The 20,429-nt window shown below is 41.5% G+C and overlaps 1 protein-coding gene across 1 annotated transcript in view; it reads right to left on the minus strand.

Annotated features, from left to right (window-relative positions):
- Positions 1-19,753, minus strand: part of l1cama (L1 cell adhesion molecule, paralog a) — a 75,645-nt gene extending 55,892 nt beyond the window's left edge. Inside the window, exon 1 of the mRNA XM_066670492.1 lies at positions 19,624-19,753. The gene's annotated coding sequence lies outside the window, so the exon portion shown is untranslated. The remainder of the gene's footprint in view (positions 1-19,623) is intronic.
- Between the last annotated feature and the right edge of the window lie 676 nt (positions 19,754-20,429).

The raw sequence follows: 20,429 nt of genomic DNA on the forward strand, positions 1-20,429 counted from the left end.
TATATTTATCACTGCTGTGCCTGAGCTGCTCGTACCAGACGGCACACATTAACATGCCAACTTCACACCAGTGTGACTGCAGCACTGAGAATCATCCACCACCCAGATAATATCTGCCCTGTGGTTGTCCCATAGGGGTCTTACTATCGAAAAACACGAGTAACAAAACATGCAGAGCAACAGGTGAAACACAGTCTGTAACTGCTGCAGTTGTAGAATGACAAAGTGCACATATAAGTTCTGATAGAATATTACAGGGATCTGCCAAGCAATGTAAATAATCACCTATATATAATAAAATATACACAATCTTTAAAACATGTATTTGTTGCTCCAGAAAATGCAAGCTATTGTCCTCTAGTAGGTGGTTTTATTCATGAAAATGGAGAAAAACAAATCCACAGACAGACAGACAAACAGACACAAACCATCAGTGGCTGGAATAGCATGGGTAATAGAGTGGTGAGTGAAATCGGTTGAAAATGATTTGACTGCCATTCAAATGGCTCTGTGTTCAGCTGCAGTGAGGGAGAGAGATAGAGAGCACTGGGGAGAAAAGTCCGGGAAAAAAAGCCTGCTACCCTCCACACTGAGTGTGTTGGCAAATCCTCCGCTGTATCATCAGAGGGAGGAGTGCAGTATGAGGCCGGCACGGCGTAGACGATGCTACACTGAATCTCAATGGCCTGCATGCGAGCAAGGTGTCAGCACTGGCCTGCCTGCCTCTTTTTCACCCCGATCTCCATGACAACCCTCTGACTCCAGCAGCATGCGGCTATACTCCTCCTTACCCCATCCCCCCGCTTCATCTCTCTCTCTCTCTCTCTCTATTCCTTTTATTTTTTTTTTCCCTCCAACAGCTCCAGCTCTGCATCTGCCGCTTATGTCTCCCTGGCACAACTTCATCTCTCTTTCTCTTCCTTGGTCTGCAACATTAATCTTGGCTATAGTCCCCTAAAGTTAGCAGGCTGGAGGATTTGTGTTTGTAAAATGGCTGGTTTCCCCTGGATATATCTCTCAGTAATCTCTTTATCACTCTTCCTCTCTTCTACGTTCTTACCCACAAGTGTATCTTTCTTACTTACTGCACCTCCAGGCCTGCAGCACTTAATCACTGGCCTGAGGTCGGAATGCGTGTACATGCACCACCAGTGGTGTAGCTTGTTTTTTCGGGGCGTGATACGAGTGAGAAAGCTTGGGTTATGTGCAAGCTGCAGTAATTGAAAAAAGCCTGTGGTCTTTTCACAGAAAATAAGGTCATATAATATTTGGTCATATTACATCGGTAAATGTTGAATTAGAGGTCTGGCCCGAGGGCTCTTACTGGAACATGATGTGTTTTTCTGAGCCTGAATTCAAAACCTAGTCTTGTGCTGCATAGTACTTATATATCACCCTGACCACATACTCTCTGTCCTGATTCTTTATATAAAGGTCTGGGAAAGTGAACGCAATAGTTATTAGTCATACAGCCATGATTATTTGGACACATGAAATGAAGGGTGTCCTTATTTGTTGCAGTATTGGCATCCATCTTTTGCGAAGGCTTCTAATTGCATGTTGGTACATTCTGATGGCATTCAACTAGTTAAAAATGCCTACAACTGTGTGGCAAACATTGTGACTCCTGGTTCCTGTAGAATCTCCAGTATCCCACATACTTAGTCACAGTCCAACCACAAACTTGCGGCACTCCATCTGTGTATGCAAAGTTGTTGTCAAGATACGATTATGTGTAATTTGCATTCTGATTGGCGCGTGCAACAGTGCCTGATTGTGTGGAAATGAACACTTCCCCCCACTGAAGCTCTTCTAGAGACACGCAGGCTGGTGAAACGATCTCCGTAGGATACTTTGCATTTCCTTAATAAAATGATATACAGTGTAAACTGTAAATCTATTCCCTAAGTTTAGGTTGTAACAACACCGTGGCTCTTTTTTTTACTGTACATACAGGCATCATCTTAGCTTATTTTTTCCTTTCCTCTTGTCTCTTGTCACCTACAAGATGATCACTTAGAACTCAGCTCTCTGTGCTCAATTAATAGATCCCCAAGAAACCTCCACCTCCTGCTGTTAACAATAACAACTTGTGTTTTTGTGTTCTGATTTTTAAAGTGTATCTCCCCTCCCCTCTGTTTTTTTTCTACCATTCCTGGCCTAAGGTATCAGCCAAAAGGCACTGAGACACTTTGTTTGTCCACATTCATAAATTCACTAAAATCTGCCCCAGAAAAGATAGCATTTACCGAAGTTGGCAACAGTGAAGTAGATCACCATGTGAAATCAGACAATCTCTGCATGCTATTCTTTTCTATGAGGCTTGACTTTGGTCTTATATGTGTGTAGTATACACTGAGAATTTTCTTTGCATCAGTTTTTGACAAATATTTTCCCATCCTTTCAGTGAATCTCTTTCAATCACATACAGTGACATCAGCCTGGAGATGAATTAAAATGTCCACTGTTTCAACACGACAAAACACCTTAGGGCATCGGAGGAAAACAAAAACTTTCCAGATCTTTCACATCAGCTGAAAGACACCTGTAATAGGTTATCTCACCTGGGCTTGCTTAGGGATCACCTGTATTTGAACCTGGAATCTCTTGGTCATAGGCTAGTCCCTAGACTGCTGAGACACTCAAGGGAACAGGGATAGCTTTTAAAAAACTGTACTGTTTAAACGCTTATTTATTAATGATTTATTAATTAGTATTTATTATTATTTATTTCAACAGTAACAACAAAAACAAATTAAGTGTGATATAAACTCCTATTCATATGCATTAGCAGGTAAATCAAATTGATTAATTAATTCAAATTGAATTCAAATGAATCATGGTGATTAATGAATGTGACACCAACACTGAGAAATGTCATTATTAACCTTTTCAGTGGCCAGGCTTGTGTCCTGTTCTGAGATTAGGTTTTCAATTGCTACATAAATGCATTCAAATGTGGCTTAGTTACAGAAGTGAGAAATAGAAGCCAGACCTCGTGGAGGTCACTGGGCATTTAAGGGGTTAACCAAGAGGAGTAGATTAGGCCGAGATTGCTGCTCGTTTTTCCCCATTGATCAGCTTCAATCCTCCTGCTGAATCCAGTCAGTTTTGGTTTTAATGCATGAAGAGGCATCAGTCACAGAACATGGTGGCATCCATTGTCTTGCTGTAGCTGAGTCCCTTAGGCCCTAAATCCGTGTAGCTGTGAGGGAATGACTTTCCCCCAGTGACAAATCCAATCACCACTAACAGAAGGAAGTGTGGAATTCCATTTTAGTCTCAGCTGGTCTTGCCCTTTCCACAGCGTCTGATTCGGACTCATCAAAGACGAGGTGCTATCTCTCACAGCTCAGCTCAGCCTCCGAGCTGCAGCATCAACACATCGCCACAGCTGCCATCAAACACATGCAGCTTATTCGACTAATGAAAGAGAAATTAACTCTAGAGTCACCGCATCTGGTTGGGGCGATGTAGCAGATCATAGAGCAATCTGTCCTTGTCCTGTAAATACACAGAGGGTTTAAAATCCCCAGTCTTTCTGGTGATCCTTATATAGTCAGTCCAGAATCAGACACATGCTGATATGGCTGCGGGGTACTAATTTGTCCAGCACCCAAAAAATAAATAAATAAATAAATAAATAAATGTCTGGTCAGTGGTGGTCCTCTAGTGGTCCATTCCACTGACAAGCAACAGATGAGCTGCAGTCAGTTACTGTAAATCTATGATGTAAGTGGAAATATATTAATTGCATATTCCCCATAGAAAAGTATGAAATTCAGTATAATCAAATATGACCTTCTGTTTATCCTTCTCAGTGCCAGTAGTTGGCTAGAGGGGTATAACCCCCACCCCCCACCTCCAGCACTGGTAAGGGGGGCAGTGGAACTGCATTCTCTGGAGTAATGGAGCGTCAATCCAATACCTGTGGGAGTTGGCATCTTGACCTCACTAATGCTCTTTCAGCTGAATGCAATCAATTCCTCACAGAAATGGACAAACATCCTGTATAAAGCATTAGAACGTAGGAGCAGAAGCTGTTACAAATATCCCTTTACTGACTAAATCATTGCAGCTTGTTAAAAAGTCTTATTTTCTAAAATATTAAATTTAAATCAATTTAAATGACATCTCATAAGCTCTGGCATATCTTGCCATTCAGCTGTTACTCAAGAGGATTTGTGCTGCGTGTTTCATGATTATGGGTGACTGAAGGTCTGGAAGGATACACCAGCTGTGTCCTTCGAGTTCTGAGAAATGAAGAATGATTTCTGGGCCACATTCAAAGAATCTCACAAAAAGGGACCGACTTCAGTGATGTACGATATAAACACAGCCTTCCTTCACTACAGCATCAACTATGAGACACTTCTATATTAGTGTGTGTTAAGAAGTAGAAATTGATTGGAAATGTGACTCACACAGGACTGTTTACCTTCTGCTTCGGTCTCTGACACTGTATAACCCTTTACAATCAGACCCCCAACATCGCTGCTGTGCGCTCGTGCCAACGTTGGCCTCAGTGCATGTCCAGAAGGTGGAATTGGAGATTTTCTGTTTCCTATCATGTCGTCTAGCACCGCATGAAAGAAACTCTGTGCTGCAACTCTACGGTTGGAGTTGCAGTGAGATATATTTTGAGTGCATGCATTTCTTCAAAATACAATTCAGATCACTGTGGAAATGTTTATTCAGAAAAAAACAAAAAAGTAAACAAACAAACAAACAAACAGATCAATAAATAAAATGTGAAAGTGTGAAATATCTTTATGAACAGAGAGTTAAGAAAGTCCTTCTATCACACACACACACACACACACACACACACACACACACACACACACACACACTCACACACACACACACTCACACACTCACACACACACACACACACACACTCACACACTCACACACACACACACACACACACACACACACTCACACACACACACACACACACACACACACAAACGCAGAATCATATAGAAGAGAAACAGCTAAGGCCATCTCCCTCCTTTTTCTCTATTTGCTCTTTCTGAGTATGGCCTCCTGAAGGCATCCCAGCTGCTGTGGCCTTAGCTCTCTCTCTCTCTCACTCTCTCTTATTTTTTTCTCTTTTCTCTCTTTCTCTCTCCCTCTCCACACTGATGAAAGATGACAGCGGTACTTGTCCCTGCTTTCTGTACGAGGGCATAAAACAGAAAAAAAACAGGGGTAGAGAGAGAGAGAGAGAGAGAGACAGAGAGAGAGAGAGAGAGAGAGAGAGTGAGAGAGAAAATATAAAATTAAGAAAGATAATGAAGAAAGTAAATGATAGAAAGACAGCAAAGAGAGCGTAAGAGAGAGAGCCACACATACAGGAATAGAGAGAAAGAGAGAGAGGTAGAAACTGAAAATTAAAAAGAGATGATGAAGGAAATAACAGTGAACAATGAAAGAATAAATAAATGATTGAGAGACATGCAAAAGAAAAAAATAGAGAAAAAATAATTGGTGAAACAGAGAGTGAGAGAGAGAGAGAGAGAGAGAGAGAGAGAGAGAGAGAGAGAGAGAGAGAGAAAACAGCAGTGTAACCACTCCCCAACTCAATTACTGTAGCCATGATGGCCTGTGTAATTCATTCTAGTTCAGAGAGCTCCAGACAGGACAGGTCAGCATGTCCTATACACATCCAACCTGCTCTCTGTTTAACGAGGTTATAACACGCTCATTACCACAGTCATCACTGATCAAGTTGCCAAAATGCTGCTACAATTACACACTAACAATGTAACAAGCAGTGGCTTGTTTCGGGGGGATAATGTTGATGGGGGGCTGGTGTGTTCCAACATCTGGGGGAGGGGGCAGTTATGAGCTGCAGCTATGTTTACCTTACCCTTTTACCTCAGCAAACGGGGACAAGCCATGTATTAATACACAAAATGTCAGAAGAAATGTTGGATGAGAAGGTTTCCACATTGTGTTGACCTTAAAGTGTCCTTATCATGGGAGCCAACGGTCTGTTGCATCAGCCTCTGCCTTTTGGCTTCCGTTGTATGTTTTTCTGTATTAGGAAATGTTTCAAAGTGAAAGTCTGAGGTAATTGAGCATACGCTTCTGTAGAAGCAGAAGATACAGAGCCTGTGTGATAAATAACGGCATTACTCCAGCGGGGATGGAAACTGTGGTGGAAGTTTCAGAGAGCAGTTACTTGTCATTTTCTTCATCATTTTCTTGAACCGTGGTGATAAGAGATTTATTTTACAGAGACCTGCAGTGTGTAGCGCCGAGGAGGCAGGACCCTCTTGCGGAATAGTTTTAAAACCTGAGAGACAGATCCTGTGCACATTAGAGGCGGCAGTAATAGCGTAGGTGTCACAGGAATTTACACTTCATTGTAGTTTCTTTGCACCAGAGAGAGGGAGAAGAAAGGCGTGCCTAATCCCTGAGAATAAAGCAGACAGGTGCTTCCTCCACAGGAGAAGCCTTGCCAGCCAGGTGTGAGGCTAAATAAGAGATTGTTGCATGAAGAAAGGGGAAAAAGAACGCTGTTTACTACAACAAACACAATGTTCACCAAGACCTGATCCTCCAGAGGGAGGCCCCCTCCCTTAGAGCATGTAAATGTTGTGAGTGTCCTGCTCTGCACTGTTTTCATGCTAAAAGGATGCACCTTAATTAGTGTCTGTCAGTTGAGAGGGAGGTTAAAACTGCTGTAGATGCAGCAGGAGATTTGTATGCAGGAGGAGTTTGTGTCTGTGTTTATGTGTGTTTTTTTCACGACAGGTGGGCGTGCATGTCTGGGCAAAGACAGTCATTGTCTGTCACCATCATTTGCGACATTTTAATAGCTGCAGGCGTCATCACAAAGCTTTCTCCTTGCTTTTATATCTACAAACATACACACAACCTCGCGCACACACACACACACCCTACTGCTTTATCTTTCTCCCTTTCAGCTTCATCTCCCTGTCACTGAGCAAATCAATTTTTTGTCCGATGGTTCCACATGAATATAAATATATATCGGTATACAAATACAGGCTTCACGAAAAGCCTGTAGTTCCATTAACGAAGTCACTGCTGGAGGGGGTTGAATTGCACTGAAGCCAATGAAGCACGAGGTGCCCACAGCGCCCACATCTTATCAAATCTTTTAGGGGCCCCTCTTATATTAATTAATTTATTAATTGTCTGTAAATGCTTATCCAGTTTAAGGTTGCAGGTATCTGGAGCCTACCCAGGATCACTGAGCGTATGGTTGGAACACAACCTAGAGGGTGACACACACTCACACATTCACTCACACTCACACCTATGGATACTTTTGAGTCATCAATCCACCTACCAACCTGTGTTTTTGGACCATGGGAGGAAACCAGAGCACCTGGAGGAAACCCATATGGACACATGGAAAACACATCAATGTCCTCACAGACAGTCACCCAGAGAGGGCTCAAACCCACAACCCCAGGACCTTGGAGCTGTGTGACAGCGACACCGCCTGTTGCGTCACCATACCGCAGCATACCATAGTAACCAAAAGAAAAAATTTTAAGCTAGACTCCTGACATCATTCTACAACCTCATTCAACATTATACAAACAGCCTTGATGTCTGTGTACCTCTAATTCACCTACTGCATGCATGGATTCTAAATATTAAAACATTCTGCCAATGTTAGAGTGTGTGGAATTCATTCAGAGCATCAAACATGGCACACTAGACAACAGCACGTTAACCAGCAAATTACATTTAATAATTCAGTACCAGTAATTTTCATTATGGTGGGTGTGGGAAGTCAATTACTTGCCCTGGGGATCATAAGACCATAATTACTCTATAACCCATCAATAAATAATTCAAAATAATGAAAAACTATAGCATTTAGTCATTAGTTCATTTTAAATGATGTTTTGTCCTACAGTTCAGTTATTTGGTGAAATATTCAGCATGTTTAACTGCTGTTCACTCTTAAACTTGTTAAACAATGTTCAGGATTTTAATCTCACAATCTCCGGATCTCTGGTCTGTCTGTGTACCGGAAAAAGGTCCAGTGTTTGTATGCAGCCTTGACTCTGTAAATGGGAAACAAACTAAGTGTCTCTGTCCGACCTGGCTCAGGAGCTCTAAATCTCTCTTAGCCACAGCCAGGAAATAACATCTGGAAGCATTTGGATGGTGGAGAGTCCTCGGAATGTTGAAGAGCACGAAAATAGATGAGGATGTTTCTTAAGTCCCAGGTGACTGTCTGTGAGGAGTGTGGTGTGTTTTCCCCGTGACCGTGTGGGTTTCCTCCGGGTGCTCCAATTTCCTCCCACGGTCCAAAAACACACGTTGGTAGGTGGATTGGCGACTCCAAAGTGTCCGTAGGTGTGAGTGAGTGAATGTGTGAGTGTGTGTTGCCCTGTGAAGGACTGGCGCCCCCTCCAGGGTGTATTCCCGCCTGGCACCCAATGATTCCAGGTAGGCTCTAGACCCACCGTGACCCTGAATTGGATAAGCGCTTACAGATAATGAATGAATGAATGAATGAATGTTTCTTAAGTCCTGCTCCATATGTGAGTTACATTATTTAAGAAGGAACTGACTCAGGAACTGACAACAGGAAGCCACTAACTGCATGAAAGTGAACGCATTCAAAATGTGCTACAAAACCAAACAACTCCAGTAACAAATAATTTTCTTTGGTAATCCAAACAGCAAATGAAAACCTCTCTGGTTTTATATTAATTTTACATACATTTAAATGAACATAAAAAAGTCTTTTACAAATGTACTTCATTTATATACATTTAATGAAATATCTTGTGCAGATTTCTTTCATTTCTTTAGCTGATTCTTTTACTCAAAGCCATTTTAATGTCATGTATCAGAGTTATAATCTTTCTCTAATGCATGTGCCAGCGTTTAAAAATGAATATTGAAAAATCCCAGCTTTAATTCCAACACAAGAAAATCATAATGTATAAAGTTAAATTACTAAAATGTGTTATTATTGTTATTATTAGTAGTATTTTATTGTTGTAATTATAATAATTTAATCTACCAAACAATATGTCAGGCTCCAGAGTGGATATCTGCTTTAAATATTACATAATGTAAAATAGTTTCCATTAGAGCACAGTAAACAGTAAATAAAGCTGTGCCTGTTACAGTCCATAACATAAAATAACAGATCACACCCCAGCCTTTTAATCTCTGTTTTTACAATATTGCTTATGCCTCTTTCACGCATGCATCATAATGGTTCTGTATTGTTCACCCATAACATTTGTCATTATGCCAGTAAAGACTCCAGTGTACAGTCAGCTTCTTACTCAGACATACCATTCCACAAAAAGATGCAGAGCTTCTTAATGAACGTTAGTACAATAGATGGTACAGAGAATAGTAGTTCTCCAGAATCATCTAACGTTTGAAACGAAAAATACTACGTCATATGCTGAATCTACAGAACTGGCTGTTAGTGTCCTCCTCCAAGAGAAAGTGGAGAAAGAAAAATTTGCTCAAATATTGTTGGAAAAATACAGAAAGACAAAATAATATTGTCGTGTCACTGCCACACAGTTCAATCCCCACCTTGGATTTTGGTGTGCTCTCTCCATGTCTGCGTAGCTTTCCTCCCACAGTCCAAAAACACATGCTGGTTAAATTGTGTTTGTAAAACTGCCCACATCTCTGAGTGCATTATTGAATGTGTGATGCCATGTGATGGACTTGCACCCAGTCGAGGGTGTATTACAACAGCTTGAGTCCAATGATTCTGGGTTGGCTCTATTTTTTTAATAGAACCTATGTAAATCCAGTGCATTTTTCCCACCCTTATACACATTCAGCCCTCATCTTCCCTCCAATCTCTCTTATCTGCAGTCTATCTCTTCTCTAGCTTTCAAAAGAGATCGTTCCCTCCAGCCGTTCACAGTAAGCTTCCACTCTTTATTTAATGTTCACCACATCCTCCACTCCTCCTCTAAACCACACCCATCCCCTTTGGCCTGGGGTCATTTTATTGCATGATTCCCCAATTAAGCTCATTAGTGTTCCCAATCCTTTTATTACAAGGGTGGTATTGACATAATTTACCATAACAGTATTTTTCAGATGTAACACCAAAAGCGAGATTATGTTTGAATTAGCATTAACTGAGTCTACACATATTTCCTAAAAACTGCAAATACTACACTAAAGAATGCCTAAGAACCTTAATACAGCTTGTTGATGGGAGGACTTTTTTGTGCTGTTTTATTTTTTTACGATCCAATATCATGCCCAAAGATTTTGATGTATTATGTACAACCTGTAAAAGTTTAATGCTCAGTCTGTTAAATTTAACATATCATTGCTGCCCTTTGAAAAACATATATTTCCAAATGGTAAATTTACATGAGAAGGAAAAAACCTTTTAAACTTGCAATGGAATTCAATGTAAAAAGCTTTTATTCCAAGTAATTTAGGAGCATTTCTATTGGTCCATTCATCATGAACTTTTCACACAGTTTAAAGAACAGCTGCTGTGTTCCATTCATTCATTCATTATTTGTAACCCTTATCCAGTTCAGGGTCGCGGTGGGTCCAGAGCCTACCAGGAATCATTGGGCGCAAGGTGGGAACACACCCTGGAGGGGGCGCCTGTCCTTCACAGGGTTGCTGTGTTCCAAAGGCAAAAATAAACTAAGAGTTAACAAAAATGTATATGCATGTTTTTATTTGTACATAGAAATGTTTTTTATTCGTTGCATATGTGCGCAATGTTGGAACACACCCAGGACACACACTCACCCACACGAACACTTTAATAGTAGCCAATCCACCTACCAACATGTAAGTGTGGACTGTGGGAGAAAACCCACGCACCAACATGAAGTAAGTGGTGTCACTGTCATAGATCCAGGGTTCTGGGGTTGTGGGTTTGAACCTTACCAAGGTTTAACATCTGTGAGGTGTGTTCTCTCTGTGTCTGTGTGGGTTTCCTCTGAGTTCTCAGATTTCCTCCTAGACTTGGCAATAGTACTGGCTCAGTGTCCTCAGATGTGAGTGACTGGGAGAGGGTGGGATACACTGGCGCCATGTCCAGGGTGTGATCTTGACAAGGACCCAATGATTCTGGGAGAGCACCGGACATAATGCAACCCTGAACAAGATAAAGCATTTACAGACGATAAATGAATGAATCTTTCTGGAATATGAACTCACAGCGATGTCCTGAGTTCATCTGAAGGGGAAAATACATTAAATATTAATTAATCCAAGTCAGTAATCTATGATTAACATGCCTTCAGCTGGTTTTCATTGGGCAGTATTGCTTTACATTAAGGGATGGAATGTTCTTATGGATAGTGAGTAAAATCAAAGTTGTTGTGGGATAACCAGGAAAGACAGCATATCACCCTGCATTACTCGAGCTGGCTCCTTTCTTTATTCCAGCATTCCCTGGTTTTTGCCACTAGTTTAGGCTTTTTCGCAACTCCCTTTCCTCTTGTCTATGCCCTTTCATCTCTCACAGCTTGCCACAGTCCATGCGTGTGTAAGAGAGAAAGAGAGAGAGAGAGAGAGAGAGAGAGAGAGAGAGAGAGAGAGAGAGAGAGAGAGAGAGAGAGAGCGAGCGAGAGACTGTCTCTCAAGTTTGTTGTTGTTTATCTCCTGCTCCTTTTTTCCTCCCTGAAGTGTGTGCTGAAGTGAAGCCGAAACTGTTTTTTTCGCCAAGCCAGTCATCAAGCCCTGCGGAGCAGCCAGCCAGTCTACAGCAAACACTCCTTATTATTATAACTGGAAAATCCATTCCACTAATACACACACAACTAAAGGGTCTGACTCAGGCCAGTTTGCCTCCCACATGCAGCAATGGGCAGGCAAATAAAAAGGTAATATATGATGAAATTTACAAGTCCCTTATAATCAAGACATTCATAGCATCCAAATGCTTCTTAAATTTAGCACTATGAGTGAATCCATGCTAGCTAACAAACAATAGCACTGAAACCTTTTCTTAAAGTTATTAAAGTTATGGAGAGTGATTAAAACGTGATTAAAGACAGTATGCATACCTCATTTTTTGAAAATTAATGTTAATTTCGGTTTCAAAATAAGTCCTACAAAATCATCAAATCATATCAAAAAGTCTGCATGCTCTTAATGACATCTTGGGTTGTATTTGAGTTGGTTGAGAAATATTCTAGCTTTGCAGCTCCACTTCAAAGCTATAGAAGAAGCAAAAACTGCAGCCCAAACCTTCTTTTATATCTTTATACATTTGGAAATTAACAAGCCTTGGACAAAATATGATTAAGTGGCCCTGAACTGTAAGACTGCAAATCTGCTACTGCTAGCATTGCTAAGAGCAAGGGCAGGAGGGAAATAAGATGTTAGTGAATTATTTAGCATTACATAAACATCACAGATTTCTCTAGCAATAGAGAGCTGGCATCAGTGCTGGGTGTACAGTCAGTGGGCCGGCCAGGGCAACCGTAACCAGGAGAAGTGGGTTGTGTGGGATAGATACAGATATATTTTGGTTTCCTCAACACAAACACTGCAGCAAGACTACAATTAATGCATAATTGATTCAAATGTATTCCACTAGCTCTTCAGAAAAATGACATCTGAAGTGTATGAATCACTCCTCGCCATCGTCAGCAGCATTCTGATTTCCCCCTGAGTTTCAGCGCACTAGTGGTGTGCTACGAGAGAGGCATGTTGAAACATCTCCCCTCATTCTGAGTGGCCCGTGAGCCCCTGGGGCCTGAAGGCAAGGCTCCAAGCGCTAGGTGGGCTGTAGCAGAAAAATGGGCATAGCACAGTAGGTGAGATTAAATTAGCCGAGTGTATAGGGATTATAGTCGCTAGCGTGCTGATACCCTCCCACATTGGTCCTAATCCAGCCGTAATGAATATATCATGTCTGACAGCACTAGGGCCTGAGGTAGCCGTCCCAACCACACACACACACACACACACACACACACACACACACACACACATATATATATATATATATATATATATACACAACCACCTGCCAGTCCCACAAGCACTCACTCTCAGCATCATGCCATTCCCACAGTGCTCCTGAGCTTTCAGTACTGTTCACAGACTCACAAAAGCCACAGTGGGAGAACCACAGCCATGTAGCGTGGAGCAAAACTATCCCGGCACACAATCAGATATCAACTTGGGAATGAAAACAAGTGCTATGTTGTCCAGAGTTGGCTATATTATTATATCAAACTGACACAATCCTGCTAAAGAATAGCAGGACCAATAGAAATGCTTCAAAATTACTTGGAATAAAATAATGTTATATTGACTTCCTTGAAATGTTAAGGTTTTGCTTTTTTACTTCTTTCATAAATGTATTATTTTGTAGATACATGTTTTTCTGTGGATAGAGATGAAATTATATTATGCTAACCGCGACCCTGAAATGGATTAAGCGGCAAAGGAGATGATGATATTATGCTAATTAGGGTGATATCATCTTATCATTTATTATAGCCACATTAGCATGTGTACTCAGTAATTTGTCAATTATAATGTCTTTAGAAATTGTTTTATTCACAGCTAATGTTACTTTCTGGCTACTGGCTTCAGCTCTAGTCAGAAATATAATCTTGTTGTTAATTAAATAGTTCAGCTAAAGAAAGTTATTTTGCAAACAATAAATAAGGAGACCACTGTTTGGACTATGAATAATGAATATGAATAACAATCAACATGGCCTCTGTTTGCTAATAAAGTCCTGCCCTTCAACAACAACAAGCAATCTCTTTGTTGGTAGCAGAGGAGGGGTTTATTGGCACTGGTAGGGAAAGCCCACCTAGATGTGGATATCTGAACAAGTGCAGTATGAAGAGCATTATTGAGTCAAAGGCTACAAATTATTCATGAGGTATTTGTCAGGTGGATTAGTGATTTAAAATATATGTTGGAAATGGTCATTTAATTGTCTTTCTTCATATAAAGATATAAGCAATTGATCTTTGATGACTTGAAATTACTTGCCAAATGACTGCAAAGTGTACAGACTTGCCTTGCCTTGCTAAGGACTTTGACTACAATCAGATGACATTATGCAGTATAAACATATGGCTACTAGCTTGAACCTACTTTTAGCTACAGTACATTCAGTATTTTCTCTTAAAATAACTAATTATATAAGAAAAAAGACAATGTATAGATACTGATTCAACAAATGAACAAATGAAAGTCAAGCAACAAATGAAGGTGAACAGCCACTAATTAGCATTGTTTAGATGACATTATGCTACCATTCCGCTAATACTTTTCCCTCACCGTAAGTTACATTTGCACGTTTTGTCATTAAATAAACGCTTATCAGTTAAATGAATATTAATGTCATCTTCACAGCCAAAATGCACAAAAAAGAAGGACCGGTATGCTACTCAGTGGCTACCAGCTTTCAAATTCTGATCAAATTAACATGTTCAGTATATTATTTTATAGCAAGTAACCTGGGAAAGTAAATAAATGAGAGCAGTCTTACTGGTGTGGGTGTTTTTATCACTATAAAATAGGGATATAACCAGCTCAGCATTTGTTTACTCTCCTTGTATTTTGCCATCTGGAAGATTCTGTCCAAATCTCCGCCTCCATTTTCAGTTAGCCCACCCACTCTGGCTCACTCACTGAGAAGGTTTCACATGAAATCTGTTTGAAATCTATCACGTATTCATTGACCATAAACATACACTGTACAAAAGATTCTGTGTTCCACTTGGCTGCAGGGTAGCGCACCAGTGTTTATGACACAAGGAGGGTGTTTGATCATTCCAGAAACTTGAATCTATTCAGGAAATCTGTAAAATAACACATTATGGGGAACTACCGTCCCACACGACAACGCTGCTGCACAATAGAGCACATGACGCTGCTTGCCTTAATCACTGAGGATTCTGGGACAGAGCAGGGATTCAGGCTAAGTTTAGTCCTTCATTTAGCCAATAATGCTCTTTTCAGAGGCGATGAGTGATAAAAGACTATGAAAGACAAGGATGATTCACTGTGCCTTCATAAAACAAAGACATCATTTCATTCTGTCCAACGGGGCAGGGAGGAAATGGGAGTCATAGAGGCTAACCGGCACTGGGGTTAGACAGAAGAGGTTTCTTCATTTGCACATATCTAATCAGTGTCCTTCATTTGTTGCTTCTTGCAACCAACTGCACCTGTTTCCTTCGTAGCAGAGAGAACAATATGAACACTTTGACATTTAGTTCTTATCACTTGTTCCAATATCTTAACATCTCAGCACTTTTCAGATAGTCATAAAAATAAAAAGTGAAAAGTCAGCTCAGTTGGGTAATCACTCATGGAGTTGTGCCTTGAGCCTGAGAGTTACAGCGGGCCTTCGGAAACAGCTCTATTTTGATTTGCTGCCAAATTACATCTGCTTTTTTAAAGATTGAATTTAGGGCCCAGATTTCTGTCAATCCAATTAATTTCATCAGCATAGTTGAGGGTGCAGACGCTAGATGCACTTGAAAGATTAGTTTCCTTTTTATAGGCTTTGTCACTGGGCTTAAGAGAATTGCAATGTGTTCTCAATAAGCCATTACTTTGATTATGGTCTCTAGAAGGAATGACAATGCCTGATGAGATATTGAAAAAAAGCATACTTCTTATTTGAGGGAGGAAAAGAGAGCATCAAGTAAAAAGAAAGTGTTGAGAGCCCGACAGATGCTTGCTACTTAAGCTAATGCGTCTGCATTAAGGCTGACATGTAGTATGGGGTTACAAATCAAATCACTTTATCACTCCTGCTTTTCTGCCGTCTCCTTGGTGTCTCCTTACTCCATACTTTACTTTTTTTGCATGGACTTAACTAAGGGTTTAAAGCCTTCATTCCCTTCCTGATTCATGCTCACCTCAGGAGGGTATCTCTGCTAACGGAGAAAGAGCAGTCTGCTGTAGAATTCTTTTCACCTATTAGCATCATTCTGTCCAGTCTGGCCTACTGGGTCACTGCTGTTACACACTGCCTTCACTATGTACATCAACCCAGTGCTTCCCTTCTTCACCAGTTCGATACCTGTGGCCGTGCCTTCATGCTAATATCACTCCACTCCTATCAGTGTAATTCATACCACTGTCTTGGTAGCCATTACAGATCTGTTCAGCTAACGCCCACCAAACCTTTATCTCAGTTTATTCTCCTTGTCATGTACAATAAAATCAGATCGAACATAGATTCAAAACATTGTTAGCTTTCTTCCTCAACCAAAAATGTTCTTATTTCATTGTTCTGACACTGAACAAGCTTTACAGATCTTAAACAAAAATCCATAATTATTTAGGCCAGAGTCACTTAATTCACAGCACAACGTTGTAATTTTATAGTTTTATAAAGTTATACTGCTGATATGGACTATTTGTCACCATGCTAATGTTAATTCAGTTACATCTGATAGGTACTGACACTGTCCTCTTTGTTGAGCTGCTAGTGAGCAATGGGGAATATAAAGGGATAATAAAAACCGCTTTTGTGAAAGTAGATCAACCTTTCCATGAACCTGCAAGTGCCGAGATAAAGCAGGCAGCTCACCTAACCGAGCATAGACAGTTTGCTTGTGGTCCGATAAATCATCCACATTTGCATAGAAACATATTTCTTTAAGTTTACTGAAGAAAAATAGTGCTTATTTCAACAGAGGGATATGCAAAACCGACTGAAATGGTTTTTATTGCGCAAATGCATTTACAAGGAAATATGCTGATATTATTTTCCTGCCCATAAGACATATGCTACAAATACAGATAGAGAAAGAATTGGAAAACACTGGAGTATTCCTTTAACGGAAGCAGTGGATCTGATCTAACAAAATAATGACACATATAGACGCAGTCACATGATGAGCTGTTGGTATCTGGCAGAAAACATGTTAATAAAGAGTTGTTAATTAACACATGTATTTAGAGACTGATTGCTGGCCAGTCTATTATCTGCTCATGGATAATTTAAGAAGGGTGCTGGGGAGATTTATGCCCCCTGGGGTGTGTGTGCGTGTGAGTGTGTGCTGGGGATCAGGATCCAACAGCAGCAGCTCTGAGGCCCTCTGGCAATAACAGGTGGCTGCTGTGGAAGCTTGTGCACCACACCACTTTTCCCTGGAGTTTCTGTGAAACAGGCACATTCAGAGCAGATGCTTCACTTTAAGCCTGGTTTCTTCACCGTTGCTGAATGCTGATATGATGAGGGCTACTAGCGAGGGAGCATGTCAAATGTCTCCTTGTTCTTGGAGACAGATGCTAAGCGTTTTCTCTCTTTCTCTCTTTTTCTCTCAACGGCACCACTCCCACTGCTGACGTCCCATCCCCCTCTGACCTTGCACCCGTTCCCTGGCTCACTTCAGACCGCATATCTAAGCGCTCGTACATCAGCAGCCTGACGAAAAGCTGCGCCTGTCAAACGTGACCCCACCCAGCCTGCTTTTCTTCCTCGCATCCTTCCTAAATCTCTCCAGCGTGTCCGTCTCTCCGTCAGGGCCTACAGCTCAATTAAAGCCTACTGGAGGATCATATTTTGCCTCATGTAAAGCCAACATCTTCACACCACAGCTGGAGTGAAAGAATTCAATCATTTTAGAAATTCTCCAGGGTTTTTCCACCAACACTGACTCGTTCTGTTGTGTATGGTTCATTACTTCAAGATTCATCTAATAGAGCCCTTTCGATATTACTGTATTTAGGACTTGACTGTAAAGATCTATAGCAGATTAGCCTCGCCCATTTACACTGAAGTTATAAGGCACGTTTCAGCTCACAATCAATTGTGCACAATTAGATGATATTTCATGGTGATGGTAAAAGTGAATGATGCCCATTTTTGGTTCAGAAAACCACACCCATGTCGTTTCCAGACCTTCCAGGGATGCAAAATACAAAACAAATATAGGACATTGGCGCTTTAATAGAAGCCAATGAGAAATACTCTGTGAATAAGCCATATGTTACAAATGTGACAGATAGAGATGTGCTTGATAAATGATGGTCTATTCCTTTAGATGATGGTGGAATAAAATAAGCATTCCACTGTGCAATAGCATGTAACACAGTTCCTTAGGTCCACATCCCATGCGATCTCCATGATGAGTCTTATTGATCATCCTTGAGGTGATGTGCTAAAGAGGGACATGGATCACTGTCAGACACCTTTTATGGATTGTCGATTCTCATCTTGGACAGCGACGGGCACCCCACGTGAATTTCTTCACTGGTAGGAGCCACGCAAATGTGAAAAATGACCAAATGTCTATGAGAAGCCCTTTGAAAGTGTTGATCACTTGCAACCTGAGCTCTGTGGACGAGACCCGCCCTGAATCACGCAGGCTGGCACGCTGCCAGGTGAGTGGCCCTGTGTTTAACTGGATATAAACGTTGGCCCCACCCAAGTCTCTCTCTCTCTCTCTCCCGCTGCCTGTTTCCCTCCCTGTAGCCCCCTCTGCCACATTAAACCGCAGTTAGTTTCTCACTGTTTGCTTTACTGCAGACCTGCACACACAGTGGCTGCAGCAGAAAAAAAAAAGCTTGGGTCAATAAAAAGCCCTACATTGTCCAGGACACCAGAATGGAACAGCGCAATAATTATCAGTGGATAACACAATTAGCACAGGAGAGTGGGGGAGGGAGAACAGAGAGATGAATCAATGGATGTCAGGATAGATGGACATACAGAAAAAAACGTGTACACTTGGAACAAAAGGGCACCTACACTCCCGAGGGCCAGACCTAACTTTAGATTAAAAGCAGTGTAGACTATAGTGGAAAAACCATTCCAAGTCTACGCTTAATATCAGTGAAACCAGCCCCCTGTGAGAACCAAAGCCTCTATTAAACTACAGCTGAGAACATCAAGATATGGGGCAATAAGAAAAAAGCTGTAGTTCAGTGTGTTTCAAAGCAGTGTGTTTAACAGCTTGATAATGTCATGCTTAATCAGCTCAGGCAAACCAGCGAAAACATCTCAGTCACCGCCTCAGCGATCAGCCCCACAGCCGAGATAACATCATCAAACACTTCGTGGTATCAAGATGTCAGTATCAGGAACAGACACAGGCACCTTGCTCCACAGCTGTAATGTGCAAGGCTGGAGGGTAGACGACTGCATTAATGATGAATAGGAAAAGACCCTGTTGCATGCCTGGCTCAGCTAAATCCTCCTGGAATACGGCTCTGCTCGGCAGAAACGGCAAACATTTGCAAAAAAGTTGCTCTCTGAGTGGGGTGCCATAGTCATAGAGTATGAAAAAAAAAAGAAAACACATGAGCTACTCTTAATCCCTTGGGAGCTCTTATGAGATGTAAATTCCTCTGAGAAATTTGCCTTGGAAATATGACCTGCCGGGTTCCATTTCTTTTCTACTTACATATGACCTACATTCACTTTAAATGTAAACCCAGTAATTGCTTGTTCAAAGCATTTATCAGTGCAAACGCCACCACTGCTTTATTGTAAACATATACAGGGCTTAGTTCTGTCCAAGCTGAATGACTATATCACTGCTGTCGTACCAGTGCTGAACCCTTGAGGTACTGCTACCGTCATAAACACAACTCCAGCCTGCATCTGCACACATCTGGCAGTAAATGCTATTGACATCTGTAATAGACAAAATCACCTCTTACCTCTGCAGGTTCTATCCTTGCTCTGGTAGCGTTTTCGTCTCACTCTCTCTCTCTCTCTCCTCTTCTTCCCTTGCAGTGCTCTCCCTCTCTCTATCAATTTGTGGCCTGAGTGTGTGTGTGTGTGTGTGCTGATGCTGCAGTGATACAAAAACACACCCTCTCAGACTCCCCTCTCCTCTCCTTGCCTGTGTCTGATTGGCTGCTGGCTAGAGGTGACATCACCCTTTCTCTCCAGCAGCTCCCTCACTTGTCCCCTCCTTCCCTCCCTCCCTCCTTCTCTCCTTCTCCTCACCCTCTCTCTCTCTCTCTCTCTCTCTCTCTCTCTCTCTCTCTCTCTCTCACTCTCTCTCTCTCTCTCTGACCATTCCTTTATTGTCTTCATCCTCTGTCCTTCTCCCTTCATTCCCCTACTAGAGCCCCCTCCCTTTGAAAACATGTCCATAATGTGATCAGTGAGATGAGTTTGATAAGGGGAAATGAAGGCTGATGGCAGCAGGATGATGGACTCTGCAGCAAGGAGCCCCAGCGCTCCTACGCCAGGAACATGCGCCATAAGTACAGGGGATATAGGCTATGCTAATTAGTGCATTGTTATGCTGCGTCTGCAAAGCTGCATTAGGAGAGCGCTCTCCATCTCTCTCTCCCTCTCTCGCTCTCCTTGGCACCAGGCTGCTGGAAAGTGGCCATGTTAATACTGGAAGAGAGGCTGGTGAATGAGGCCTGGGGAGTGGATGGAGGAATAGAAGAGAAAGAGAGACAAGAAAATATTAGAGACAAAGAAGAAGCAAAGACTGGAGGAGAATCAC

This window comes from Hoplias malabaricus, chromosome 5, assembly GCF_029633855.1.
Source record: "Hoplias malabaricus isolate fHopMal1 chromosome 5, fHopMal1.hap1, whole genome shotgun sequence".
NCBI classification, from domain to species: Eukaryota; Metazoa; Chordata; class Actinopteri; order Characiformes; family Erythrinidae; genus Hoplias; species Hoplias malabaricus.